We start from the raw sequence: 15,446 nt of genomic DNA on the forward strand, positions 1-15,446 counted from the left end.
GAATCTTCTGATCTGAAGTCAGACGCGATATCCATTGCGCCACTAACCTCTTATATCATCAGTCTGTGGAACAGAATCTGAATCAGATAATTGGATGTGAATGGTTTTGTGGGTGCATTTCCTGGACATGTAGAGAATACTGGTCGTAAGACCTGTCAAGTTGTTCAGTTAAAGATTTCATTTAAGACAGAATATTTGATCTATCTAGCGTGAAGCTTTGCAAATTGAAGCCAAAATGTCTTTCTACTTTTGTCGTGACCGGGATTCGACAATCTAATAATGCGACATGTGCATTAGGAACAGACTTTGTCCTCAGAACGAAGATGAGACCCAACACTCTGTAAAACCGTGAGTTGTTTGGTGATAGTTATGATGGATAGGGTTCTGATGCGTATTTAGCACTTGATGATAGTACATTTGCCTATCATTTGGGTCTTCAAGGCTTATAATATACGGCAAGTTTTGATAGGAAGCATGTAGAGGATGTTTGGACATGAAGGACAAGTGATGGCTTAAAGACAACACCAAGCTAGCCAGGAGTTGAAGCTAGAATCTTCTGATCTGAAGTCAGACGCATTGTCCATTGCGCCACTAACTTCTTATGTCACCAGTCTGTGGAACAGAATCTGAATCAGATAATTGGATGTGAATGGTTTTGGGGGTGCATTTCTTGGACATGTAAATTGGTCAGACAAAGGTTTCATTCAAGACAGAATATTTGATATATCCAGCATAAAGCTTTTCAAAATGCCTACGACATGCCTTTGTACTTTTGCCGTGACCCGGATTCGAACCGGGGTTGCTGCGACCACAACGCAGAGTACTAACCACTATACAATCACGGCCCTTTGGAATTATGACTGCCCTTTGGAATTATGACTGCCCCGCACTAGGAATGACATATTTGTAGCGCAAACTGTAGAGGGAACTGCTATGTTGTCTGTTTGGTTTTCCTTAATGTGCAAAAAAGACTAGTTAATTTCAACAGAATGACAATCTAATAATGCGACATGTGCATTAGGAACAAACTTTGTCCTCAGAACGAAGATGAGTCCCAACACTCTGTAAAACCATGAGTTGTTTGGTGATAGTTATGATGGATAGGGTTCTGATGCGTATTTAGCACTTGATGATAGTACATTTGCCTATCATTTGGTACTTCTATGCTCATAATATACGGCAAGTTTTGATAGGATGCATGTAGAGGATGTTTGGACATGAAGGACAAGTGATGGCTTAAAGACAACACCGAGCTAGCCAGGAGTCGAAGCTAGAATCTTCTGATCTGAAGTCAGACGCATTGTCCATTGCGCCACCAACTTCTTATGTCACCAGTGTGTGGAACAGAATCTGAACACCAAGCTAGCCAGGAGTCGAAGCTAGAATCTTCTGATCTGAAGTCAGACGCATTATCCATTGCGCCACTAAGCTCTTATATCTCCAGTCTGTGGAACAGAATCTGAATCAGATAATTGAACGTGAATGGTTTTGAGGGTGCATTTCCTGGACATGTAGAGAATACTGGTCAAAAGACCTGTCAAGTTGTTCAGTTAAAGATTTCATTCAAGACAGAATATTTGATCTATCCAGCGTGAAGCTTTGCAAATTGAAGCCAAAATGTCTTTCTACTTTTGTCGTGACCGGGATTCGACAATCTAATAATGCGACATGTGCACTAGGAACAAACTTTGTCCTCAGAACGAAGATGAGTCCCAACACTCTGTAAAACCATGAGTTGTTTGGTGATAGTTATGATGGATAGGGTTCTGATGCGTATTTAGCACTTGATGATAGTACATTTGCCTATCATTTGGTACTTCTATGCTCATAATATACGGCAAGTTTTGATAGGATGCATGTAGAGGATGTTTGGACATGAAGGACAAGTGATGGCTTAAAGACAACACCGAGCTAGCCAGGAGTCGAAGCTATTATCTTCTGATCTGAAGTCAGACGCATTGTCCATTGCGCCACTAACTTCTTATGTCACCAGTCTGTGGAACAGAATCTGAACACCAAGCTAGCCAGGAGTCGAAGCTAGAATCTTCTGATCTGAAGTCAGACGCATTGTCCATTGCGCCACTAACTTCTTATGTCACCAGTCTGTGGAACAGAATCTGAATCAGATAATTGGATGTGAATGGTTTTGGGGGTGCATTTCTTGGACATGTAAGTTGGTCAGACAAAGGTTTCATTCAAGACAGAATATTTGATCTATCCAGCATAAAGCTTTTCAAAATGCATACGACATGCCTTTGTACTTTTGCCGTGACCCGGATTCGAACCGGGGTTGCTGCGACCACAACGCAGAGTACTAACCACTATACGATCACGGCCCTTTGGAATTATGACTGCCCCGCACTAGGAATGACATATTTGTAGCGCAAACTGTAGAGGGAACTGCTATGTTGTCTGTTTGGTTTTCCTTAATGTGCAAAAAAGACTAGTTAATTTCAACAGAATGACAATCTAATAATGCGACATGTGCATTAGGAACAAACTTTGTCCTCAGAACGAAGATGAGTCCCAACACTCTGTAAAACCATGAGTTGTTTGGTGATAGTTATGATGGATAGGGTTCTGATGCGTATTTAGCACTTGATGATAGTACATTTGCCTATCATTTGGGTCTTCAAGGCTTATAATATACGGCAAGTTTTGATAGGATGCATGTAGAGGATGTTTGGACATGAAGGACAAGTGATGGCTTAAAGACAAAACCGAGCTAGCCAGGAGTCGAAGCTAGAATCTTCTGATCTGAAGTCAGACGCGATATCCATTGCGCCACTAACCTCTTATATCATCAGTCTGTGGAACAGAATCTGAATCAGATAATTGGATGTGAATGGTTTTGTGGGTGCATTTCCTGGACATGTAGAGAATACTGGTCGTAAGACCTGTCAAGTTGTTCAGTTAAAGATTTCATTTAAGACAGAATATTTGATCTATCTAGCGTGAAGCTTTGCAAATTGAAGCCAAAATGTCTTTCTACTTTTGTCGTGACCGGGATTCGACAATCTAATAATGCGACATGTGCATTAGGAACAGACTTTGTCCTCAGAACGAAGATGAGACCCAACACTCTGTAAAACCGTGAGTTGTTTGGTGATAGTTATGATGGATAGGGTTCTGATGCGTATTTAGCACTTGATGATAGTACATTTGCCTATCATTTGGGTCTTCAAGGCTTATAATATACGGCAAGTTTTGATAGGAAGCATGTAGAGGATGTTTGGACATGAAGGACAAGTGATGGCTTAAAGACAACACCAAGCTAGCCAGGAGTTGAAGCTAGAATCTTCTGATCTGAAGTCAGACGCATTGTCCATTGCGCCACTAACTTCTTACGTCACCAGTCTGTGGAACAGAATCTGAATCAGATAATTGGATGTGAATGGTTTTGGGGGTGCATTTCTTGGACATGTAAGTTGGTCAGACAAAGGTTTCATTCAAGACAGAATATTTGATATATCCAGCATAAAGCTTTTCAAAATGCCTACGACATGCCTTTGTACTTTTGCCGTGACCCGGATTCGAACCGGGGTTGCTGCGACCACAACGCAGAGTACTAACCACTATACAATCACGGCCCTTTGGAATTATGACTGCCCCGCACTAGGAATGACATATTTGTAGCGCAAACTGTAGAGGGAACTGCTATGTTGTCTGTTTGGTTTTCCTTAATGTGCAAAAAAGACTAGTTAATTTCAACAGAATGACAATCTAATAATGCGACATGTGCATTAGGAACAAACTTTGTCCTCAGAACGAAGATGAGTCCCAACACTCTGTAAAACCATGAGTTGTTTGGTGATAGTTATGATGGATAGGGTTCTGATGCGTATTTAGCACTTGATGATAGTACATTTGCCTATCATTTGGTACTTCTATGCTCATAATATACGGCAAGTTTTGATAGGATGCATGTAGAGGATGTTTGGACATGAAGGACAAGTGATGGCTTAAAGACAACACCGAGCTAGCCAGGAGTCGAAGCTAGAATCTTCTGATCTGAAGTCAGACGCATTGTCCATTGCGCCACCAACTTCTTATGTCACCAGTGTGTGGAACAGAATCTGAACACCAAGCTAGCCAGGAGTCGAAGCTAGAATCTTCTGATCTGAAGTCAGACGCATTATCCATTGCGCCACTAAGCTCTTATATCTCCAGTCTGTGGAACAGAATCTGAATCAGATAATTGAACGTGAATGGTTTTGAGGGTGCATTTCCTGGACATGTAGAGAATACTGGTCAAAAGACCTGTCAAGTTGTTCAGTTAAAGATTTCATTCAAGACAGAATATTTGATCTATCCAGCGTGAAGCTTTGCAAATTGAAGCCAAAATGTCTTTCTACTTTTGTCGTGACCGGGATTCGACAATCTAATAATGCGACATGTGCACTAGGAACAAACTTTGTCCTCAGAACGAAGATGAGTCCCAACACTCTGTAAAACCATGAGTTGTTTGGTGATAGTTATGATGGATAGGGTTCTGATGCGTATTTAGCACTTGATGATAGTACATTTGCCTATCATTTGGTACTTCTATGCTCATAATATACGGCAAGTTTTGATAGGATGCATGTAGAGGATGTTTGGACATGAAGGACAAGTGATGGCTTAAAGACAACACCGAGCTAGCCAGGAGTCGAAGCTATTATCTTCTGATCTGAAGTCAGACGCATTGTCCATTGCGCCACTAACTTCTTACGTCACCAGTCTGTGGAACAGAATCTGAACACCAAGCTAGCCAGGAGTCGAAGCTAGAATCTTCTGATCTGAAGTCAGACGCATTATCCATTGCGCCACTAACCTCTTATATCGCCAGTCTGTGGAACAGAATCTGAATCAGATAATTGAATGTGAATGGTTTTGAGGGTGCATTTCCTGGACATGTAGAGAATACTGGTCAAAAGACCTGTCAAGTTGTTCAGATAAAGATTTCATTCAAGACAGAATATTTGATCTATCCAGCGTGAAGCTTTGCAAATTGAAGCCAAAATGTCTTTCTACTTTTGTCGTGACCGGGATTCGACAATCTAATAATGTGACATATGCATTAGGAACAAACTTTGTCCTCAGAACGAAGATGAGTCCCAACACTCTGTAAAACCATGAGTTGTTTGGTGATAGTTATGATGGATAGGGTTCTGACGCGTATTTAGCACTTGATGATAGTACATTTGCCTATCATTTGGGTCTTCAAGGCTTATAATATACAGCAAGTTTTGATAGGATGCATGTAGAGGATGTTTGGACATGAAGGAGAAGTGATGGCTTTAAGACAACACCGAGCTAGCCAGGAGTCGAACCTAGAATCTTCTGATCCGTAGTCAGACGCGTTATCCATTGCGCCACTAGCCCTGTTATCGCCTCTCTGTGGACAGATATTCCGTAATATTACCAGTCAGTGGAACAGAATCTGAATGAGATAATTGGATGTGAATGGTTTTGGGGGTGCATTTCTTGGACATGTAAGTTGGTCAGACAAAGGTTTCATTCAAGACAGAATATTTGATCTATCCAGCATAAAGCTTTTCAAAATGAGGCCAAAATGCATACGACATGGCTTCGTACTTTTGCCGTGACCCGGATTCCAACCGGGGTTGCTGCCACCACAACGCAGAGTACTAACCACTATACGATCACGGCCCTTTGGAATTATGACTGCCCCGCACTAGGAATGACATATTTGTTGCGCAAACTGTAGAGGGAACTTCTATGTTGTCTTTTTTGGTTTTCCTTAATGTGCTAAAAAGACTAGTTAATTTCAACAGAATGACAATCTAATAATGCGACATGTGCATTAGGAACAAACTTTGTCCTTAGAATCGAGATGAGTCCCAACACTCTGTAAAACCATGAGTTGTTTGGTGATAGTTATGATGGATAGGGTTCTGATGCGTATTTAGCACTTGATGATAGTACATTTGCCTATCATTTGGGTCTTCAAGGCTTATAATATACGGCAAGTTTTGATAGGATGCATGTAGAGGATGTTTAGACATGAAAGACAAGTGATGGCTTAAAGACAACACCGAGCTAGCCAGGAGTCGAACCTAGAATCTTCTGATCCGTAGTCAGACACGTTATCCATTGCGCCACTAGCCCTGTTATCGCCTCTCTGTGGACAGATATTCCATTATATTACCAGTCAGTGGAACAGAATCTGAATGAGATAATTGGATGTGAATGGTTTTGGGGGTGCATTTCTTGGATATGTAAGTTAGTCAGTCAAAGGTTTCATTCAAGAAAGAATATTTGATCTATCCAGCATAAAGCTTTTCAAAATGAGGCCAAAGTGAATACGACAAGTCTTTGTACTTTTGCCGTGACCCGGATTCGAACCGGGGTTGCTGCGACCACAACGCAGAGTACTAACCACTATATGATCACGGCCCTTTGAAATTATGACTGCCCCGCACTAGGAATGACATATTTGTAGCGCAAACTGTAGAGGGTACTGCTATGTTGTCTGTTTGGTTTTCCTTAATGTGCTAAAAACACTTGTTAATTTCAACAGAATGACAATCTAATAATGGGACATGTGCATTAGGAACAAACTTTGTCCTTAGAATCGAGATGAGTCCCAACACTCTGTAAAACCATGAGTTGTTTGGTGATAGTTATGATGGATAGGGTTCTGATGCGTATTTAGCACTTGATGATAGTACATTTGCCTATCATTTGGGTCTTCAAGGCTTATAATATACGGCAAGTTTTGATAGGAAGCATGTAGAGGATGTTTGGACATGAAGGACAAGTGATGGCTTAAAGACAACACCAAGCTAGCCAGGAGTCGAAGCTAGAATCTTCTGATCTGAAGTCAGACGCATTGTCCATTGCGCCACTAACTTCTTACGTCACCAGTCTGTGGAACAGAATCTGAACACCAAGCTAGCCAGGAGTCGAAGCTAGAATCTTCTGATCTGAAGAAGATCAGAACGCATTATCCATTGCGCCACTAACCTCTTATATCGCCAGTCTGTGGAACAGAATCTGAATCAGATAATTGAATGTGAATGGTTTTGAGGGTGCATTTCCTGGACATGTAGAGAATACTGGTCAAAAGACCTGTCAAGTTGTTCAGATAAAGATTTCATTCAAGACAGAATATTTGATCTATCCAGCGTGAAGCTTTGCAAATTGAAGCCAAAATGTCTTTCTACTTTTGTCGTGACCGGGATTCGACAATCTAATAATGTGACATATGCATTAGGAACAAACTTTGTCCTCAGAACGAAGATGAGTCCCAACACTCTGTAAAACCATGAGTTGTTTGGTGATAGTTATGATGGATAGGGTTCTGATGCGTATTTAGCACTTGATGATAGTACATTTGCCTATCATTTGGGTCTTCAAGGCTTATAATATACGGCAAGTTTTGATAGGATGCATGTAGAGGATGTTTAGACATGAAAGACAAGTGATGGCTTAAAGACAACACCGAGCTAGCCAGGAGTCGAACCTAGAATCTTCTGATCCGTAGTCAGACACGTCATCCATTGCGCCACTAGCCCTGTTATCGCCTCTCTGTGGACAGATATTCCATTATATTACCAGTCAGTGGAACAGAATCTGAATGAGATAATTGGATGTGAATGGTTTTGGGGGTGCATTTCTTGGATATGTAAGTTAGTCAGTCAAAGGTTTCATTCAAGAAAGAATATTTGATCTATCCAGCATAAAGCTTTTCAAAATGAGGCCAAAGTGAATACGACAAGTCTTTGTACTTTTGCCGTGACCCGGATTCGAACCGGGGTTGCTGCGACCACAACGCAGAGTACTAACCACTATATGATCACGGCCCTTTGAAATTATGACTGCCCCGCACTAGGAATGACATATTTGTAGCGCAAACTGTAGAGGGTACTGCTATGTTGTCTGTTTGGTTTTCCTTAATGTGCTAAAAACACTTGTTAATTTCAACAGAATGACAATCTAATAATGGGACATGTGCATTAGGAACAAACTTTGTCCTTAGAATCGAGATGAGTCCCAACACTCTGTAAAACCATGAGTTGTTTGGTGATAGTTATGATGGATAGGGTTCTGATGCGTATTTAGCACTTGATGATAGTACATTTGCCTATCATTTGGGTCTTCAAGGCTTATAATATACGGCAAGTTTTGATAGGAAGCATGTAGAGGATGTTTGGACATGAAGGACAAGTGATGGCTTAAAGACAACACCAAGCTAGCCAGGAGTCGAAGCTAGAATCTTCTGATCTGAAGTCAGACGCATTGTCCATTGCGCCACTAACTTCTTACGTCACCAGTCTGTGGAACAGAATCTGAACACCAAGCTAGCCAGGAGTCGAAGCTAGAATCTTCTGATCTGAAGTCAGACGCATTATCCATTGCGCCACTAAGCTCTTATATCTCCAGTCTGTGGAACAGAATCTGAATCAGATAATTGAACGTGAATGGTTTTGAGGGTGCATTTCCTGGACATGTAGAGAATACTGGTCAAAAGACCTGTCAAGTTGTTCAGTTAAAGATTTCATTCAAGACAGAATATTTGATCTATCCAGCGTGAAGCTTTGCAAATTGAAGCCAAAATGTCTTTCTACTTTTGTCGTGACCGGGATTCGACAATCTAATAATGCGACATGTGCACTAGGAACAAACTTTGTCCTCAGAACGAAGATGAGTCCCAACACTCTGTAAAACCATGAGTTGTTTGTTGATAGTTATGATGGATAGGGTTCTGATGCGTATTTAGCACTTGATGATAGTACATTTGCCTATCATTTGGTACTTCTATGCTCATAATATACGGCAAGTTTTGATAGGACGCATGTAGAGGATGTTTGGACATGAAGGACAAGTGATGGCTTAAAGACAACACCGAGCTAGCCAGGAGTCGAAGCTAGAATCTTCTGATCTGAAGTCAGACGCATTGTCCATTGCGCCACTAACTTCTTATGTCACCAGTCTGTGGAACAGAATCTGAACACCAAGCTAGCCAGGAGTCGAAGCTAGAATCTTCTGATCTGAAGTCAGACGCATTGTCCATTGCGCCACTAACTTCTTATGTCACCAGTCTGTGGAACAGAATCTGAATCAGATAATTGGATGTGAATGGTTTTGGGGGTGCATTTCTTGGACATGTAAGTTGGTCAGACAAAGGTTTCATTCAAGACAGAATATTTGATCTATCCAGCATAAAGCTTTTCAAAATGCATACGACATGCCTTTGTACTTTTGCCGTGACCCGGATTCGAACCGGGGTTGCTGCGACCACAACGCAGAGTACTAACCACTATACGATCACGGCCCTTTGGAATTATGACTGCCCCGCACTAGGAATGACATATTTGTAGCGCAAACTGTAGAGGGAATTGCTATGTTGTCTGTTTGGTTTTCCTTAATGTGCTAAAAAGACTAGTTAATTTCAACAGAATGACAATTTAATAATGCGACATGTGCATTAGGAACAAACTTTGTCCTCAGAACAAGATGAGTCCCAACACTCTGTAAAACCATGAGTTGTTTGGTGATAGTTATGATGGATAGGGTTCTGATGCGTATTTAGCACTTGATGATAGTACATTTGCCTATCATTTGGTACTTCTATGCTCATAATATACGGCAAGTTTTGATAGGATGCATGAAGAGGATGTTTGGACATGAAGGACAAGTGATGGCTTAAAGACAACACCGAGCTAGCCAGGAGTCGAAGCTAGAATCTTCTGATCTGAAGTCAGACGCATTGTCCATTGCGCCACTAACTTCTTATGTCACCAGTCTGTGGAACAGAATCTGAACACCAAGCTAGCCAGGAGTCGAAGCTAGAATCTTCTGATCTGAAGTCAGACGCATTGTCCATTGCGCCACTAACTTCTTATGTCACCAGTCTGTGGAACAGAATCTGAATCAGATAATTGGATGTGAATGGTTTTGGGGGTGCATTTCTTGGACATGTAAGTTGGTCAGACAAAGGTTTCATTCAAGACAGAATATTTGATCTATCCAGCATAAAGCTTTTCAAAATGCATACGACATGCCTTTGTACTTTTGCCGTGACCCGGATTCGAACCGGGGTTGCTGCGACCACAACGCAGAGTACTAACCACTATACGATCACGGCCCTTTGGAATTATGACTGCCCCGCACTAGGAATGACATATTTGTAGCGCAAACTGTAGAGGGAACTGCTATGTTGTCTGTTTGGTTTTCCTTAATGTGCAAAAAAGACTAGTTAATTTCAACAGAATGACAATCTAATAATGCGACATGTGCATTAGGAACAAACTTTGTCCTCAGAACGAAGATGAGTCCCAACACTCTGTAAAACCATGAGTTGTTTGGTGATAGTTATGATGGATAGGGTTCTGATGCGTATTTAGCACTTGATGATAGTACATTTGCCTATCATTTGGGTCTTCAAGGCTTATAATATACGGCAAGTTTTGATAGGATGCATGTAGAGGATGTTTGGACATGAAGGACAAGTGATGGCTTAAAGACAAAACCGAGCTAGCCAGGAGTCGAAGCTAGAATCTTCTGATCTGAAGTCAGACGCGATATCCATTGCGCCACTAACCTCTTATATCATCAGTCTGTGGAACAGAATCTGAATCAGATAATTGGATGTGAATGGTTTTGTGGGTGCATTTCCTGGACATGTAGAGAATACTGGTCGTAAGACCTGTCAAGTTGTTCAGTTAAAGATTTCATTTAAGACAGAATATTTGATCTATCTAGCGTGAAGCTTTGCAAATTGAAGCCAAAATGTCTTTCTACTTTTGTCGTGACCGGGATTCGACAATCTAATAATGCGACATGTGCATTAGGAACAGACTTTGTCCTCAGAACGAAGATGAGACCCAACACTCTGTAAAACCGTGAGTTGTTTGGTGATAGTTATGATGGATAGGGTTCTGATGCGTATTTAGCACTTGATGATAGTACATTTGCCTATCATTTGGGTCTTCAAGGCTTATAATATACGGCAAGTTTTGATAGGAAGCATGTAGAGGATGTTTGGACATGAAGGACAAGTGATGGCTTAAAGACAACACCAAGCTAGCCAGGAGTTGAAGCTAGAATCTTCTGATCTGAAGTCAGACGCATTGTCCATTGCGCCACTAACTTCTTATGTCACCAGTCTGTGGAACAGAATCTGAATCAGATAATTGGATGTGAATGGTTTTGGGGGTGCATTTCTTGGACATGTAAGTTGGTCAGACAAAGGTTTCATTCAAGACAGAATATTTGATATATCCAGCATAAAGCTTTTCAAAATGCCTACGACATGCCTTTGTACTTTTGCCGTGACCCGGATTCGAACCGGGGTTGCTGCGACCACAACGCAGAGTACTAACCACTATACAATCACGGCCCTTTGGAATTATGACTGCCCCGCAGTAGGAATGACATATTTGTAGCGCAAACTGTAGAGGGAACTGCTATGTTGTCTGTTTGGTTTTCCTTAATGTGCAAAAAAGACTAGTTAATTTCAACAGAATGACAATCTAATAATGCGACATGTGCATTAGGAACAAACTTTGTCCTCAGAACGAAGATGAGTCCCAACACTCTGTAAAACCATGAGTTGTTTGGTGATAGTTATGATGGATAGGGTTCTGATGCGTATTTAGCACTTGATGATAGTACATTTGCCTATCATTTGGTACTTCTATGCTCATAATATACGGCAAGTTTTGATAGGATGCATGTAGAGGATGTTTGGACATGAAGGACAAGTGATGGCTTAAAGACAACACCGAGCTAGCCAGGAGTCGAAGCTATTATCTTCTGATCTGAAGTCAGACGCATTGTCCATTGCGCCACTAACTTCTTACGTCACCAGTCTGTGGAACAGAATCTGAACACCAAGCTAGCCAGGAGTCGAAGCTAGAATCTTCTGATCTGAAGTCAGACGCATTATCCATTGCGCCACTAACCTCTTATATCGCCAGTCTGTGGAACAGAATCTGAATCAGATAATTGAATGTGAATGGTTTTGAGGGTGCATTTCCTGGACATGTAGAGAATACTGGTCAAAAGACCTGTCAAGTTGTTCAGATAAAGATTTCATTCAAGACAGAATATTTGATCTATCCAGCGTGAAGCTTTGCAAATTGAAGCCAAAATGTCTTTCTACTTTTGTCGTGACCGGGATTCGACAATCTAATAATGTGACATATGCATTAGGAACAAACTTTGTCCTCAGAACGAAGATGAGTCCCAACACTCTGTAAAACCATGAGTTGTTTGGTGATAGTTATGATGGATAGGGTTCTGACGCGTATTTAGCACTTGATGATAGTACATTTGCCTATCATTTGGGTCTTCAAGGCTTATAATATACGGCACGTTTTGATAGGATGCATGTAGAGGATGTTTGGACATGAAGGAGAAGTGATGGCTTTAAGACAACACCGAGCTAGCCAGGAGTCGAACCTAGAATCTTCTGATCCGTAGTCAGACGCGTTATCCATTGCGCCACTAGCCCTGTTATCGCCTCTCTGTGGACAGATATTCCGTAATATTACCAGTCAGTGGAACAGAATCTGAATGAGATAATTGGATGTGAATGGTTTTGGGGGTGCATTTCTTGGACATGTAAGTTGGTCAGACAAAGGTTTCATTCAAGACAGAATATTTGATCTATCCAGCATAAAGCTTTTCAAAATGAGGCCAAAATGCATACGACATGGCTTCGTACTTTTGCCGTGACCCGGATTCCAACCGGGGTTGCTGCCACCACAACGCAGAGTACTAACCACTATACGATCACGGCCCTTTGGAATTATGACTGCCCCGCACTAGGAATGACATATTTGTTGCGCAAACTGTAGAGGGAACTGCTATGTTGTCTGTTTGGTTTTCCTTAATGTGCTAAAAAGACTAGTTAATTTCAACAGAATGACAATCTAATAATGGGACATGTGCATTAGGAACAAACTTTGTCCTTAGAATCGAGATGAGTCCCAACACTCTGTAAAACCATGAGTGTTTTGGTGATAGTTATGATGGATAGGGTTCTGATGCGTATTTAGCACTTGATGATAGTACATTTGCCTATCATTTGGGTCTTCAAGGCTTATAATATACGGCAAGTTTTGGTAGGAAGCATGTAGAGGATGTTTGGACATGAAGGACAAGTGATGGCTTAAAGACAACACCAAGCTAGCCAGGAGTCGAAGCTAGAATCTTCTGATCTGAAGTCAGACGCATTGTCCATTGCGCCACTAACTTCTTACGTCACCAGTCTGTGGAACAGAATCTGAACACCAAGCTAGCCAGGAGTCGAAGCTAGAATCTTCTGATCTGAAGTCAGACGAATTATCCATTGCGCCACTAACCTCTTATATCGCCAGTCTGTGGAACAGAATCTGAATCAGATAATTGAATGTGAATGGTTTTGAGGGTGCATTTCCTGGACATGTAGAGAATACTGGTCAAAAGACCTGTCAAGTTGTTCAGATAAAGATTTCATTCAAGACAGAATATTTGATCTATCCAGCGTGAAGCTTTGCAAATTGAAGCCAAAATGTCTTTCTACTTTTGTCGTGACCGGGATTCGACAATCTAATAATGCGACATATGCATTAGGAACAAACTTTGTCCTCAGAACGAAGATGAGTCCCAACACTCTGTAAAACCATGAGTTGTTTGGTGATAGTTATGATGGATAGGGTTCTGATGCGTATTTAGCACTTGATGATAGTACATTTGCCTAGTGATAGTACATTTGCGTCTTCTTACGGCAAGTTTTGATAGGAAGCATGTAGAGGATGTTTGGACATGAAGGAGAAGTGATGGCTTATAGACAACACCGAGCTAGCCAGGAGTCGAACCTAGAATCTTCTGATCCGTAGTCAGACGCGTTATCCATTGCGCCACTAGCCCTGCTATCGCCTCTCTGTGGACAGAAATTCATTTTATTACCAGTCAGTGGAACAGAATCTGAATCAGATAATTGGATGGGAATGGTTTTGGGGGTGCATTTCTTGGACATGTAAGTTGGTCAGACAAAGGTTTCATTCAAGACAGAATATTTGATCTATCCAGCATAAAGCTTTTCAAAATGAGGCCAAAATGCATACGACATGGCTTTGTACTTTCGCCGTGACCCGGATTGGAACCGGGGTTGCTGCGACCACAACGCAGAGTACTAACCACTATACGATCACGGCCCTTTGAAATTATGACTGCCCCGCACTAGGAATGACATATTTGTAGCGCTAACTGTAGAGGGTACTGCTATGTTGTCTGTTTGGTTTTCCTTAATGTGCTAAAAAGACTAGTTAATTTCAACAGAATGACAATCTAATAATGGGACATGTGCATTAGGAACAAACTTTGTCCTTAGAATCGAGATGAGTCCCAACACTCTGTAAAACCATGAGTGTTTTGGTGATAGTTATGATGGATAGGGTTCTGATGCGTATTTAGCACTTGATGATAGTACATTTGCCTATCATTTGGGTCTTCAAGGCTTATAATATACGGCAAGTTTTGATAGGAAGCATGTAGAGGATGTTTGGACATGAAGGACAAGTGATGGCTTAAAGACAACACCGAGCTAGCCAGGAGTCGAAGCTAGAATCTTCTGATCTGAAGTCAGACGCATTGTCCATTGCGCCACCAACTTCTTATGTCACCAGTCTGTGGAACAGAATCTGAACACCAAGCTAGCCAGGAGTCGAAGCTAGAATCTTCTGATCTGAAGTCAGACGCATTATCCATTGCGCCACTAAGCTCTTATATCTCCAGTCTGTGGAACAGAATCTGAATCAGATAATTGAACGTGAATGGTTTTGAGGGTGCATTTCCTGGACATGTAGAGAATACTGGTCAAAAGACCTGTCAAGTTGTTCAGTTAAAGATTTCATTCAAGACAGAATATTTGATCTATCCAGCGTGAAGCTTTGCAAATTGAAGCCAAAATGTCTTTCTACTTTTGTCGTGACCGGGATTCGACAATCTAATAATGCGACATGTGCACTAGGAACAAACTTTGTCCTCAGAACGAAGATGAGTCCCAACACTCTGTAAAATCATGAGTTGTTTGTTGATAGTTATGATGGATAGGGTTCTGATGCGTATTTAGCACTTGATGATAGTACATTTGCCTATCATTTGGTACTTCTATGCTCATAATATACGGCAAGTTTTGATAGGACGCATGTAGAGGATGTTTGGACATGAAGGACAAGTGATGGCTTAAAGACAACACCGAGCTAGCCAGGAGTCGAAGCTAGAATCTTCTGATCTGAAGTCAGACGCATTGTCCATTGCGCCACTAACTTCTTATGTCACCAGTCTGTGGAACAGAATCTGAACACCAAGGTAGCCAGGAGTCGAAGCTAGAATCTTCTGATCTGAAGTCAGACGCATTGTCCATTGCGCCACTAACTTCTTATGTCACCAGTCTGTGGAACAGAATCTGAATCAGATAATTGGATGTGAATGGTTTTGGGGGTGCATTT

The 15,446-nt window shown here is 41.4% G+C and overlaps 10 non-coding genes across 10 annotated transcripts; all 10 read right to left on the minus strand.

The window, feature by feature from the left end:
* Nucleotides 1-773: 773 nt before the first annotated feature.
* Nucleotides 774-845, minus strand: trnah-gug. Its single transcript has one exon. It is a non-coding gene; the product is annotated as a tRNA-His (tRNA).
* A 1,419-nt stretch (nucleotides 846-2,264) lies between these two features.
* trnah-gug lies at nucleotides 2,265-2,336 on the minus strand. Its single transcript has one exon. It is a non-coding gene; the product is annotated as a tRNA-His (tRNA).
* Nucleotides 2,337-3,518: 1,182 nt separating this feature from the next.
* On the minus strand, nucleotides 3,519-3,590 carry trnah-gug. The gene has a single exon. It is a non-coding gene; the product is annotated as a tRNA-His (tRNA).
* A 1,701-nt stretch (nucleotides 3,591-5,291) lies between these two features.
* On the minus strand, nucleotides 5,292-5,364 carry trnar-acg. Its single transcript has one exon. It is a non-coding gene; the product is annotated as a tRNA-Arg (tRNA).
* A 674-nt stretch (nucleotides 5,365-6,038) lies between these two features.
* Nucleotides 6,039-6,111, minus strand: trnar-acg. The gene has a single exon. It is a non-coding gene; the product is annotated as a tRNA-Arg (tRNA).
* Nucleotides 6,112-9,208: 3,097 nt separating this feature from the next.
* On the minus strand, nucleotides 9,209-9,280 carry trnah-gug. Its single transcript has one exon. It is a non-coding gene; the product is annotated as a tRNA-His (tRNA).
* A 741-nt stretch (nucleotides 9,281-10,021) lies between these two features.
* trnah-gug lies at nucleotides 10,022-10,093 on the minus strand. Its single transcript has one exon. It is a non-coding gene; the product is annotated as a tRNA-His (tRNA).
* Nucleotides 10,094-11,275: 1,182 nt separating this feature from the next.
* On the minus strand, nucleotides 11,276-11,347 carry trnah-gug. The gene has a single exon. It is a non-coding gene; the product is annotated as a tRNA-His (tRNA).
* Nucleotides 11,348-12,390: 1,043 nt separating this feature from the next.
* On the minus strand, nucleotides 12,391-12,463 carry trnar-acg. Its single transcript has one exon. It is a non-coding gene; the product is annotated as a tRNA-Arg (tRNA).
* A 1,327-nt stretch (nucleotides 12,464-13,790) lies between these two features.
* On the minus strand, nucleotides 13,791-13,863 carry trnar-acg. The gene has a single exon. It is a non-coding gene; the product is annotated as a tRNA-Arg (tRNA).
* Nucleotides 13,864-15,446: the final 1,583 nt, after the last annotated feature.

This window comes from Scophthalmus maximus, chromosome 9 (genome assembly GCF_022379125.1).
Source record: "Scophthalmus maximus strain ysfricsl-2021 chromosome 9, ASM2237912v1, whole genome shotgun sequence".
Lineage (NCBI taxonomy): Eukaryota > Metazoa > Chordata > Actinopteri > Pleuronectiformes > Scophthalmidae > Scophthalmus > Scophthalmus maximus.